Source organism: Manacus candei, unplaced genomic scaffold, assembly GCF_025592945.1.
Source record: "Manacus candei isolate 608988 ecotype Guabito, Panama unplaced genomic scaffold, ASM2559294v1 h1tg000060l, whole genome shotgun sequence".
NCBI lineage: Eukaryota > Metazoa > Chordata > Aves > Passeriformes > Pipridae > Manacus > Manacus candei.
In genome coordinates, this window is record NW_026138108.1 from 8234247 (window position 1) to 8246264 (window position 12018).

Consider the following 12018-nt stretch of genomic DNA (forward strand, 5'->3'; position numbering starts at 1 on the left):
AGCCACCTCGCTATAAAATATATTTCTATGGAACAACTGTAATGTCATAGGTTTTTGGGTATTCCTGGATACCTCAGGACTGTAGCATAAGCAGTAACTGTGAACCATCAATTTAAAATATAATAACTAAATGTATTATGTTCCAATACTCCTTAAAATTGAAAGTAAATTCCACCTCTGGCTTCAGTGGACTTGGATCAGGCATGGGTGTGTGAGACTCATAATTCTTTAGAGGATGTTTAGAGTGTATTTCTCCAAGGGAAAGAATCAAGGATAAAGAATTTTAAGAATAAGACAAGCCTTGATAGAAGGTTCTGGAAAGGCTTGAACTGGGACTGGAAAGATCCGACAGCATATGTGGAAAGTCCTTTCTTTGGTCATCTTGGCGCTGTTCAAGCTCTGGAGGCAGCATTGGCAGAAAGCAATTTGTCAGCACAGCAAAGAAGAAGAGACTGACACAGTGGTCCTGAGGAAAGCGTGGAAAGGAGTGGCATTCCCTGACAAGGCCCTTTGTGCTACACGGGGGCATTTATATCCACATGGACAGAACTGCAGGAAAACTTCTAATTACAAGTACACTGATTCCCTTACCTTCTAAATTACTTTGTTCCACTAACAAAGACTTTGTGCTTTAATGTATTAAAAATTTCGGGTTTTTTATTTATTGTTATAAATCCTACGCTTCCATTAATGAAATAAGACAGATCAAAGCAAAGTAATAAACTTATCGGAAATTTTTTCTTACAACCAAATGAGTTTCATCTTTTAACTCTTGCATTTTCCTTGCATCATGCATTATTGTTACAGACTGAACTACAGACACCATTGAAATAGAGAACACATTTGTGAAACAATGCTATGGATGTGCTTTTTACTATTTACTAGATTCACTTTTATGCTTTACTACACTGAATTTATAGAAACTTAGAGGAAGATGATTCAGAGAGATGCTATAGACATTTTTACTGGAAAGCAGGGAAATAACAGTTTAGCACTATGTTTCTTTTAGCTAAAAGGAATGCAGAGTTGCTTGTTCAGAATGAAATCTTATACTGTCATTCAGTGCTGGCAAGAAAGATAAATATGGTTAATGTTGATGACTGGACTTAAGTGAAAATGACAAACTGTAGGATCCCAAAAATATAATATCTGCAGAAAAGAACCATAAACCTTGGGCAACAAGGGCTGACAAAAATCCTGTGATCTGAAGGAGCTGGACCCTTCTCATAAGACCTGTAAAAGTTCAACCTTGTGGATTAAGCCTGGCTCCAGCAGAAACAAGAAAGGACTTTTGAAATTATTTTAATCAGACCATTTCTAAACCCCTTTAATCCCTTTTCCCCTATGTAATCTTGGTTGAGAGAATTATTAACCTATTGGCTAAACTGCAGTAAAACTTGTGTAACTCCCTAATTAACATAGGTCATCCTCCTCATTAACATGTCCTGCCCCCAAGACCCTTAAATTGTGTTCTCACGTTCAATAAATTCCAATTTATACCCCATACTGGGATCGTGTAGTTTTTGGACCCCTACTACAAACCATCCCTAAACTGAATATTAAGTCTCAAAACCATAGAATTTTGGAAAGGAATTGTAGGAAATACTCTCTTCACTGGTATCAATAGATTTTTCTACACTTTTCAGTAAAGAGACAATAACAGAATATTCGGAATGGGAAGGGACCCACAAAGATCATCAAGTCCAGCTCTTAAGGGAATGGCCCACACAGGGATCAAATTCACAGTCTTGGCATTATTAACACCATTCTCTAATCAGCTGAGCTAATTCTCAGGATCTTCACTCCTTGAATGCATTAATGGATACTTGAATGCATAGTGCATGTTTTGAACTTTCAGGTTTTGGAGGGTACACCATGGGATGCTCAGAAACACTTCAGATGCAAAGCGCGGGCTGTACAAACAACTAACTGGATAGGATTATTTCAAAGTTTTACTTCTTTCCATTCCATAAGCAATATTCTTCAGAGAATTTATTTTTCAAGAAGAAATGCAACACATGTGATGGGCAATCTGCATAAGCACTGAGTACTGCACCAAGATGGCCAGAATTGTTCAAGAACCACCACCAAAACAATTGAGGCACCCATACAAATACCATCTTTCCAGGGATCTGTACTAAACACACAGGTTCCATAACATAATGTGCTCCTCACACAAAGCTTTCTGCATAACTCTGGATTAAGGTTGTAAGTTTTGTGCATTATTTCACATCAGAAAAAGAGATACAAACTTTTTTTCCCTTTTTGCCCATCTTATCTATGCATATGTGTTGGGTGGCTGTACACAGCCAGACTTCTATTTTCTGAATTGCTTTGAGTTTGCATGTCTCTCCAGCCACAACAGTGTTACTTAGAGAAGTAGAGTGATCTCGTGGACAGACTCAAGCAGAAATTCAAAAAGCTGGGCTCTACTCTTTGCTTTCCTACTGATACTTAGAGAAGTTTTATCACTTCCTGTCATCTTTGTCTCCTGCTTAACTCTGTCTCTCTTCTCTGCTTAGTCTGTGAAGTGACACTTTATTTTTTTGCTCTGAGCATTGCACACAGTGTTCTGATCTTGATTGGAGCTTCCAGATGTTACTGTAACACAAGTAGTGGAGAAAAGCAAAAATCAAAGTTTTCCAAAGCAATCCTGAGAGGAGTTTTGAAGACCAAATAGGAAAAGGAGAAAGGAAATGAATGGTTATTTTTACTACTATAGGAGTTGCTTTTGAATGAGGGACAACAGCTAAAGTGTGAAGAATACCTGAAGCAGAACAGTCTCATTAAAATATAAAATCCAAAGCAAATGGATTCCAAGACCTGAAATAGACAAGAGTTCGGGAGGGTTCTTCAAAAGAGCAAATGAGGTGAAGAAACTACAACAGTCTGGTTTCCTGGTGAAAATAAAGATGAATGGGTGAGGAGTCCTGCAGATCCTCACCCTTGCTCATTCCTTGGAAATAATTCATTAGCGAGGACTTTTCACCTTGCTGCTGTTCACAGCAACTCATAATATCAGGTGTAAAAGAGGAGCAAGGGAGAGAGCAAATCTTGCTGACAAGAGCCCCATTGCACAGGTATCAATCTCCATCTTCACAAGGGACCAAGTGAAAAGAATTACTTACCCTGGAGGATAGAACCGAATGGCTTTTACAGGGGCTGAGAAGATACTACAAATGATGACAAGAAGGAAAGACAGAATAAAGACTGCTTCTTTTTCTCCCTTCTTAGTTAGTAGAATGAAACAGCATATCTATTTATTCCTCTTCATTTAACAAGAGCAGGGTTTGGGTCACTGTCAGTGAAACCCTGGCACAAATGAGTTATCCATGATTCATAAGGGTGTGCAGGCTTCACATTCTGCAGTGCATTAAAAACAGAACAATGATGTTTTCAGAAAAAAAAAAAAGCGTCATTCTGGTGTCATTGCGCAAAAATTAGTCAATTATCCCTTCTTAATTATTTACTAATATTAATAAACTCTTAGTGGCCATCAAAGAATCTGAAAAACAGCTAACAGAGCAAAAAAGTGTGGTGAACACCATTGTTTTTCATTGAATTAGCCTCTGGCACCAAATATAAATAAATGGATATTTTATGGGAGTACATTATTTTGCATTAAAAAAAACAATTAAGGATAAGTGGAACTAGGTTTTTGTCCTGCTGTAATCCTTTATGATATCTCATAGTACAGCAAGCAAATTGGATGTGAAAATATATCAGAAATGGAAGCAAGAAACTGTTCGATCATATTAACTCTGTTATCATCACCCACTTTAACTAAATAAATTTGTTTCACATAAGTTACTGTGGGATAACAGAACTTCCTCACAAACAGGAAACACTTGTGTGAAAAAAAATTACTTATTCAATATTCTCTTTTACCTCCCCTTTGTCAGTCTCTATGAGAGTAAGGAATTCAGAGGAAGGAAAAAATCTCTGTATATTTTTCATGTGTCTGATTAACAACCCTTTTCTGCTGCCACCATGTAACCAGAAAACAAGTTAACTGAACTCACTGTATAGAGAAACAAGTAAAGTAGATCCAGTTTTTTACATGACTTCTATGTTCTACTGTTTCTGGAGTGTAAAGATAAATCAATTTGGCTTTACTAAAAGTTTTCATCATTCATAAAATTTTCAAAGCTCGTACTCAGTAGTTTTTCAGTCTACTTGTTCTCAAGCAGGATGCACAGTTCTGTAGCTACGACTAATACAAAAATTAAGGTAGTAATTTCAGTGTTAACTTGGCACATCGACTGCAAGCAAAAAGTTGTGCAATTCAGATTCCACCTCACCTGACACCTGTTTCTGGAAGGGCTCAAACAAAGTCTTGAAAACCAGACAGTAAATCTAAAACATTTAAAACAGGATCAACACTGTGTATTTTGGGCCATCTCTAACTTGGAGAGAAATGTAGTTTCCCTCTCTAGTGTCCCTCCCCCTGCAGAATTTTCATTTAACTGAATTTATTCTTAGACTGGAGATTATCCAATAAAAAGCAAAGCAGCTGAAACTTTCTCACAAAATCAGGAGACAAGATTCAATTATACAATTCCTATCTGGGGAAAGATCCAGCATTTCTCTTCAATATATTCCAGAAATTTATAATTTAAATAGGTACACTCTTCAAAAGGCACTGACAAGTACCTCTGTTCTCAAAACCAAACAAGAAAATACCCCTGATTTCTTGCTTGTCCCTACTGCTATGCACAAAAGCCAACAAAAGACAACCCGTTTCCAGTAGCCAGCAAAAAAGAAATGCCAGTGAACCTACTTAAGGATGATCAGAAAAACAGGCATTGGAAACAGTGTGAAGAAGCAAGCAAAACAAGAGCAATTCACCACAGTTTCACACTTTCAAATTATATTCAATTCTCTATGTAGAAGGTGGGGTGGAGGGGAGTCAATGTTACATGCTGCAAATTTACTCCTACAATTGAATCAGTGAAAACCTGATTAAATGTCTCCTGCCTGTATTTTGTCAGATGAGTACTGACAACAAAAACTGTGTGCTTGTGTCTTTGCTATTCTCTTCCCTTCCCAGCTGTTCGCAGCCCCTCAACCCTGCAGACATCTGACCTGAACTCAGAAGTTTTGAAGACCTGAGCTATCCCAGACTGCACTATTCAAGTCAAAGTGTGATAGTGAGGCTTTGAAGGGCAACATGGATAAGAGTGTCACTGGTTCCACTGAGACTGGAGAGACATGAGACAGTATCTTCTTCCTCTAATCAGGAAATATCACCTTTGTCTCACAGCACCCTTGATTTATTAAATACATGGTTTGATTTCTCATCAAGCATAACTTTACTGGAACTAAAACTCTGCTGTACTTCACAGCTGCCTTAAAGGATGGCTGGTGATAGCAGGAGTGAGATCACAACAGGGCATATGCCAGTTAATTAGTTATCTTATTTGTGTCCATACACACACAGTTTAAATCAAATGTCATAATACTTCGTACAAAGAAAAACATTACTACTATATCCATGAGACTACATATCAAATATCAAACACACATCAGATCTAGCAGTGGCTGGCCATTTCCTGAGTAATTATGTTGTTTCTCTCTTACTCTATCCTTTCCTCCCCTCCCTTTTTTTTTAATCAGATCAGTTTTTATGTATCAGACGTAACAATGAAGAGTGCACACATATGCAACCCACTCTAGCTGTCAGAGAGGGGAAGATCTTCCTCTGCTGATTTCAAACAGTTAAGTGTATAATGAAGAAACATTATCTTCACATAGAGGTAAAATCCTAAATATTCAAACAGAAGAACCATTTCTCAGCCAACTGTACTCAGAATTCCTGTCATTTTGCTGCACGACTTCAGCTTTGAGAAAAACAAATACAAAGACTTGATAAACAGTCCTACAACACCTTACTCCCTTCATTTAATCTGCAGGCCTAAGCTACTGTGAAATAATCATCTTGCACACACATACAAGATTCATTCAACTTTCTACCTTCATGTTTCTTGAGAACTGCAAAAGAGTTTCTCCAGGGAGTTTTCTAGGCCATGCTGAATAATCTCTAAGTCACACTGCCACTGGATAGGATACCCTTTCACAACTTCTTCACAAGTATATGGCTCAGTGTATCACTTGGCTACCCCGTGCACAGGTGCCTGACAGTGACAGCATTCTGAGCACCACAGCTTAAAAGTACACAGAAAAAAAAGCTTGGAGAATGGTTTTAAGGCAAATACCAGCAGTACTTTGCTGCTTATTAGCAAAAGATTTGACCATTTCTGACATAAAAGGATGCCTGAAATCCTAACTTGTCTTCTCTTATGTTACTGTAATAAATAAGCAAGCCTGTACCACATTTATCTTCTTGAAGTAGAAAAACTTGTTCTAACAAGCTGCAGAGATGTATACAGACCTCTGATGATAATGGGTTGTTTTCACCACTGATGCTCTTTGAGATATAAAAAATAACTAAGAGCACTTCTAGTTATAGATTACTTAAAGACCTAAATTGGGAAGCAGCACTGCTCCATGCTCGGTGCAAGAGTGATTGGAGGCTATATATAGGTTCAAATAAAAGTAAGGTTAATATACCTGCAGGAAGTATGTATGATTCCTGTACTGCATTTGTGAAATATTAGGCATGTTTCAGCATATCCGTTTTCTCTTTCCTGATTTATTTAATGCTGAGGTGATCATATTTTCCCAAGGCATTTTTTCAGAGTATGAAACAGGTGATCAGTGTGGAGGCATATGAAAAGTGCAAAAGGTGGCTTCACCTGGTCTTCATATGAGGTCTCCATGTCATTTTATAACATGAACATATGTCCATGTGCAAGCACATGTTGAGAGGGGTCCAAATGAAATGCTGAATAGAGGGAGAAAGAGAATTGCATTACAACAAGTATGTAGAAAGCTAAGTGACCTAATTCCAGGCTTTGAGTACTTGAATTGGCCTACAAGACAGGTGGAGAAAGACTACTTACAAGAGTATGCAGTGACAGGATGAAGGGGAATGGTTTCAAACTGAGAGTGGGTTTGAATTGGATATTAGGAAGAATTTCTTTACTGTGAGGGTCATGAGGCACTGGAACAGACTGCCCAGAGAAACTGCTGATGCCCCATCCCTGGAAGTATTCAAGACTGGGTTGGACGGGGCTTTGAGCAACATGGTCTAGTGAAAGATGCCCCTGCTTGGGATCAGGTGGGTTGAAACCAGATGATATTTAAGGTCCCTTCCAACCCAAGCCATTCTATGATTCTAATACAAATAGGGTGACAAACTCCCCATATAGATTTGATTTTCCTTATAACCTCTCTTTGTAAACAACTCTGAGAAAATCTCAGCTCGAGTGTCATTGTCAAAAGCATCATACAGACAAAATGTTTTTTGACTTGACATTCCTTGACACACACTGAGAGGACAGTAGAAAAGAGAGTTATATGTGAAAAAAATAAATTACAACCCTTAAAGAGGATGGATCACTGAAAAAATGCCTACAAAAGACAGAAACAAAAAACAAACAGAGAATGCAATAAGCTTTTGAAACACATGGAGCCCTTTTTATTTCTCCTAAATAAAATTTGGAAGAAATCTCAATTTTCTTTCTGGAAACAAAAACCCTGTACAGATTTTCTAGAAGAATAAACTGAAATCAAATTTTCTGTGCTATTGCACTATGAACAGAGAGTGTACTGAATGTATATCATATATATCCCTATGCTGTGTCAAATTAAAAAGCAGATAACCAAATGCTGTCCTAAATCTTAATTGAAAAAGATCAGAACTGTCCAAAAACCTTCTTTTCCACAGAGAAACCACTGTTTCTTCCACAAGCACACACATACGCACAGTGACATTTAATTGTTGAGCAAAGAGCAGTGTCACTTTTAGGTGCTGGAAAGTTCACAAAGATAGCAGGAAGAATGGCTTGAACTCTTATCTACCATTATAAAGAGAATAATCAAGACTTATTACTCCAGTTTCTCATCTCATGAAGACATGGGCCTGATTCATCCTACCTGGCACCAGCAAAAGATGAGAGGGGATGCAATTGCAGTACAGTTGTGACCCTACTGCAGACACAGTAGCTGCCAGTCTGCTTTGGCTTTCACCTCACTTACCATAGTCCTTGTAGCACACACAAAGCACCAGTGATGCTGCGTGCCAGCAAACATCCTCCACTTGTGGTCTACTGGCATGTCTGCTCTTGGATGCTACAACTGCACTTAACTATCCCACAAGGCTGGTTGTTCTGCTGGCTTAGAGAGCCTCTCTGTGGAAGGTCTTCAGTGGGTGAACTGTGGCTCACACGTGTGGGTTGGTTCATGCAACCCAAACTAAGGAGCAAGAGCAAACAAAAAGCAAGGTCCCTGCCTCTCACGTCATGGCAGACATTTAAGTTAAAAATGCAAATTCTTGTCTTTGTCATTGTTGTAGAATATGTTGAAGAGGTGTGTAACTTGATATCAAGCTGTTAATTTAAATAGTAAAAAATGCTGAATTGACCATTTACTGAGGTCCTTGCACGTGCAGCAATAGAAACTACAGTAGAACGATGCTGAGGCCAGAGCACATATTGAAATGCTCCCTCTTTTGCAGCAGGGCAGCTGTGTAGCAGTTTAGTCAGTTGGACTGCCTTCATGTTTTACCAAGATATACTTTCAAAATTACCAAGATCAACCTCTCATCCAGCAGTTAAACTACAGAAAAAGTTCAGTACAATTCCAGCCCTTCAGAGCAGAACAAAATGCTTGGGGAAACAAATACCTTACTTTCCCCTGGCAGTAGCAGTTGATTGCTTTTCAGGTTGCTCCTGGTATTTTAGCCAAGAGCAATAGGGCTTAGACTCTCTACACAGCAAAAATCAGCAGTACTCCCATCTAATTGCTTCCTGGTTCACCCTCACAACATAAACAGGGCCCTCACACCTCCACATCAGGACTGTGCCACAGGAAGACAGGCTTGAGAAAAGTTTTTTTGCTTCTAAATGAGATGGAAAACTTCTCTCAATAATGGTTCAGCCATAAAGCTAAGTTTCTGTAAAAAAAATTAAAAAAAATTATGAAGAGACACTGCTATATTTCTCCCTCCTGAGTTCCCCCTGGGTGCACTGGACTAAAAGAAAGTGTTAAACAATAGCAACTTACAAAGACTCTTACTTCAAATCTGTAAGCCTGAGGAATTCAAGGTATTCTGAAAACTGAGAACCCAACTCAAACACCTGTGAATAAAGCACTCAACTACTGCAAGCTGGAGATTTGTAATATTCATAAGGTTACTTTCTTTAAGGCTTGAAGACAGGCCAGCATGTCAGATTTTATGCTTAGAATTTTAACTTTACTATTTTGATTTAAGTGAACTACTTTTGAGACTTGCAATTTAAAAAAAAAAAAAAAAACAACAAAAAATACAGCAAATTATCTTTTTTTTTTTAAAATCAGAACTGTTCTTTTGCATCAATGGCACAAAGCATAGAAAATTCTGGCCCAGAATTCAAGCCTGGACTATAAGTCAGCCTGCAGACAACTATGTTTCCCATACTCTGGGTTAACAATCTGAATAGGCATCATTTGTTGATTTCACTTTTTCCCAATTCCAATTTTTGCCTGTCCTTTGATTTTATCCCATGTTGCCACCACCACCATCACCACCAACACACCTATCTCAGAGGCAAGTTGTCAAACTGATTTTGATGTTAATACAAACTTTGTTTTTCCAAACTTTGGAAAACCATTGTATAAACATATGTAGATATATGAAATATATATTCATATATTATATAATACATGTATCAAATTTAGACATATCATTTAAAGAAAAGAAAAAAAAAAGAATAGCCTGGAGATGAAGTTAGAGATTCTTTTCAAAACAAATTATTCCCTGATTTCTATGATTTAAATAAATCTTAAAAATCAAAGGTGAAAAAGTGAATAGTTATCAAGACAGTAATTTCACATACTGAACAAAGATCTTCCTCGTCACATATAACGTGTTTCCTCTCGATGAAGATGATCCAATTTAATTCCCATCTAATAAAAACCTAATTCTAATGATACTCGCACCAAAAAGAGGGTAACATTCTGGATAGTTTTTCAAAGCTTCTCAGCTATGTTACAAAAGCAAAGAAGGTAGAAAACATCTGTGATGAGAATATCTGAATCTTCCTGGCCACAGGCTGACAGCACTCTCAGAGAAGCCCCTCTGTGTTCATTGACAGTGCAGTTACTCTACTGGGAGACAATGAATGTGGTTGAAAGTTAACATTTAATTCTCCCAGTTAGCAGTACACTTTGTGCTCTGAACTCAGCAGAATATTTTTTAAAATGAAAAATTTAATAGAATATCTCACCAGGCATGTTTGCTTCCTGTCTAGGTAAAAAATCTAGATTCACAATCACAGAATGTTCTTTACTTTTCAATTTATTCATTTTTAAACTACAGATAAACCAAATTATTTTGCACTTTTGTATAAGTAGTATGAAAAATGATTTTTCATTGCCATAGCAAAGTAACTTACTTCTTGCATCATGTTTGTCAAGTTGGATCTAGAAAGTTCATTTTGAAATGCCAAGTAGGTAACTTCCAAAATCAAGCATTGATGTGTGCACAGCTGATACTGAACAAGACATTTTTGGTTCTATAGCACTTCCTAAAAGATTGCTTTCAACTATCTTGCCATCTGTTGAATAAGTTCAACTGCTTGGATACCATTGCCTAGTTCTTTCCTTTGTCTTTTAATAATTTTCTGGTTTTCCCTGGTTTGCTCCTGTTTAATCTTTATCCTGAGCTCAGTCCTGCTGACACTTAAGGTATTAGAAAAATATTTCCATAGCTTTAGTTTGTCAGAATAGTATGTTCTTGATAGAGATGTTTTCTGTATTTCCATTGTAACCCTCAAAGAACTTGAACAATAAAGCACCCACAAATAGCAAAATACAAAATTCAAGTACCTGAAGAATAGTTTACACATGCAACATAATAAAAAGTTTTTTCTTTAAAAACAAGTAAAATATTGCATATTGGCCTTTAGGCATATTGCCCTAAATAAAAGTGTGTGTACATATATATACAGGTATATACACACTCAATTTAATACATTCTCAGAAATACTGTAAGGGGCAAAAATAATAAACTTGGAATTGCTAACAGTCACATTTCATCTTAATATTAAACTCCTGTATGGATTTCACTCCAAATCCCTCAGGCCTAATATAAGCTGAGAAACCCAGCCACTAACAGACACTACCAAATTTAATGAGACTAGAAATGGGGTCAGACCAACCAGCACATTTCTTAAGATCACTATACTATTTGTCAAAAAAAAAAAAAACATTTACAAAGTTGCAGCACTGTCCTGCTAGCTTTCTCAAATTTGCTCATTACAGGTTGCTGAACAACTGATTACAAGATCCTCCCACCATCCCCAGGCAGCAGTAAACCAGATTAAGAGAAACCAGGCAATTAAATAAGGAAGAAAGTCCCAGGAAACGCAAATTGAAATGACAAATACTGTATTTAGTATTTGTGCTAAATAACTGAGAAAACAAATCATAGTAAGATCATTAAAATATCTTTAATGAAGGGATTACTTTTTTTTTTAATTGGATTGTGGGAAAACACCTCAGAAATAACAAGGTATTGGTACTTATTCATCATCCTCTGTTATAGTCATGTTTGTAAAGAGAGTTTAATGAACTCACTCGCCAGGCAACACCACTGTGCAAAGGATAATAAAATGTTAACACATGGAAGGAACAAGTTAGGTTTTGTGAACAGAAACATACCCCAAATTTACTGAAAGCATCTGCTAGGTAATATTCAACACTGCCATCCTGGCACAGTGCAGTAGAATGATGCACACACATCAGGCATAACAAGGCATATGAGCTCATAACATAGTGCTGTAAAAGTATCATTTAAATAGCAACCTGTGAAGGTAAACTAGTAAGGATTTTCTTTGTGTTTCCTCAGCTGAGGTGGAGCACAAAAACAGAAGAAGAGAAAGTGGTTTGCCTAAGGCAAGAAGATTAATCAGCATT

At 37.3% G+C, this 12018-nt stretch overlaps 1 protein-coding gene across 2 annotated transcripts in view; it reads right to left on the reverse strand.

The window, feature by feature from the left end:
- INSC (INSC spindle orientation adaptor protein) overlaps window positions 1-12018 on the reverse strand; it is a 137526-nt gene that overhangs the window by 73035 nt on the left and 52473 nt on the right. The gene's annotated exons all lie outside the window — the stretch shown is intronic.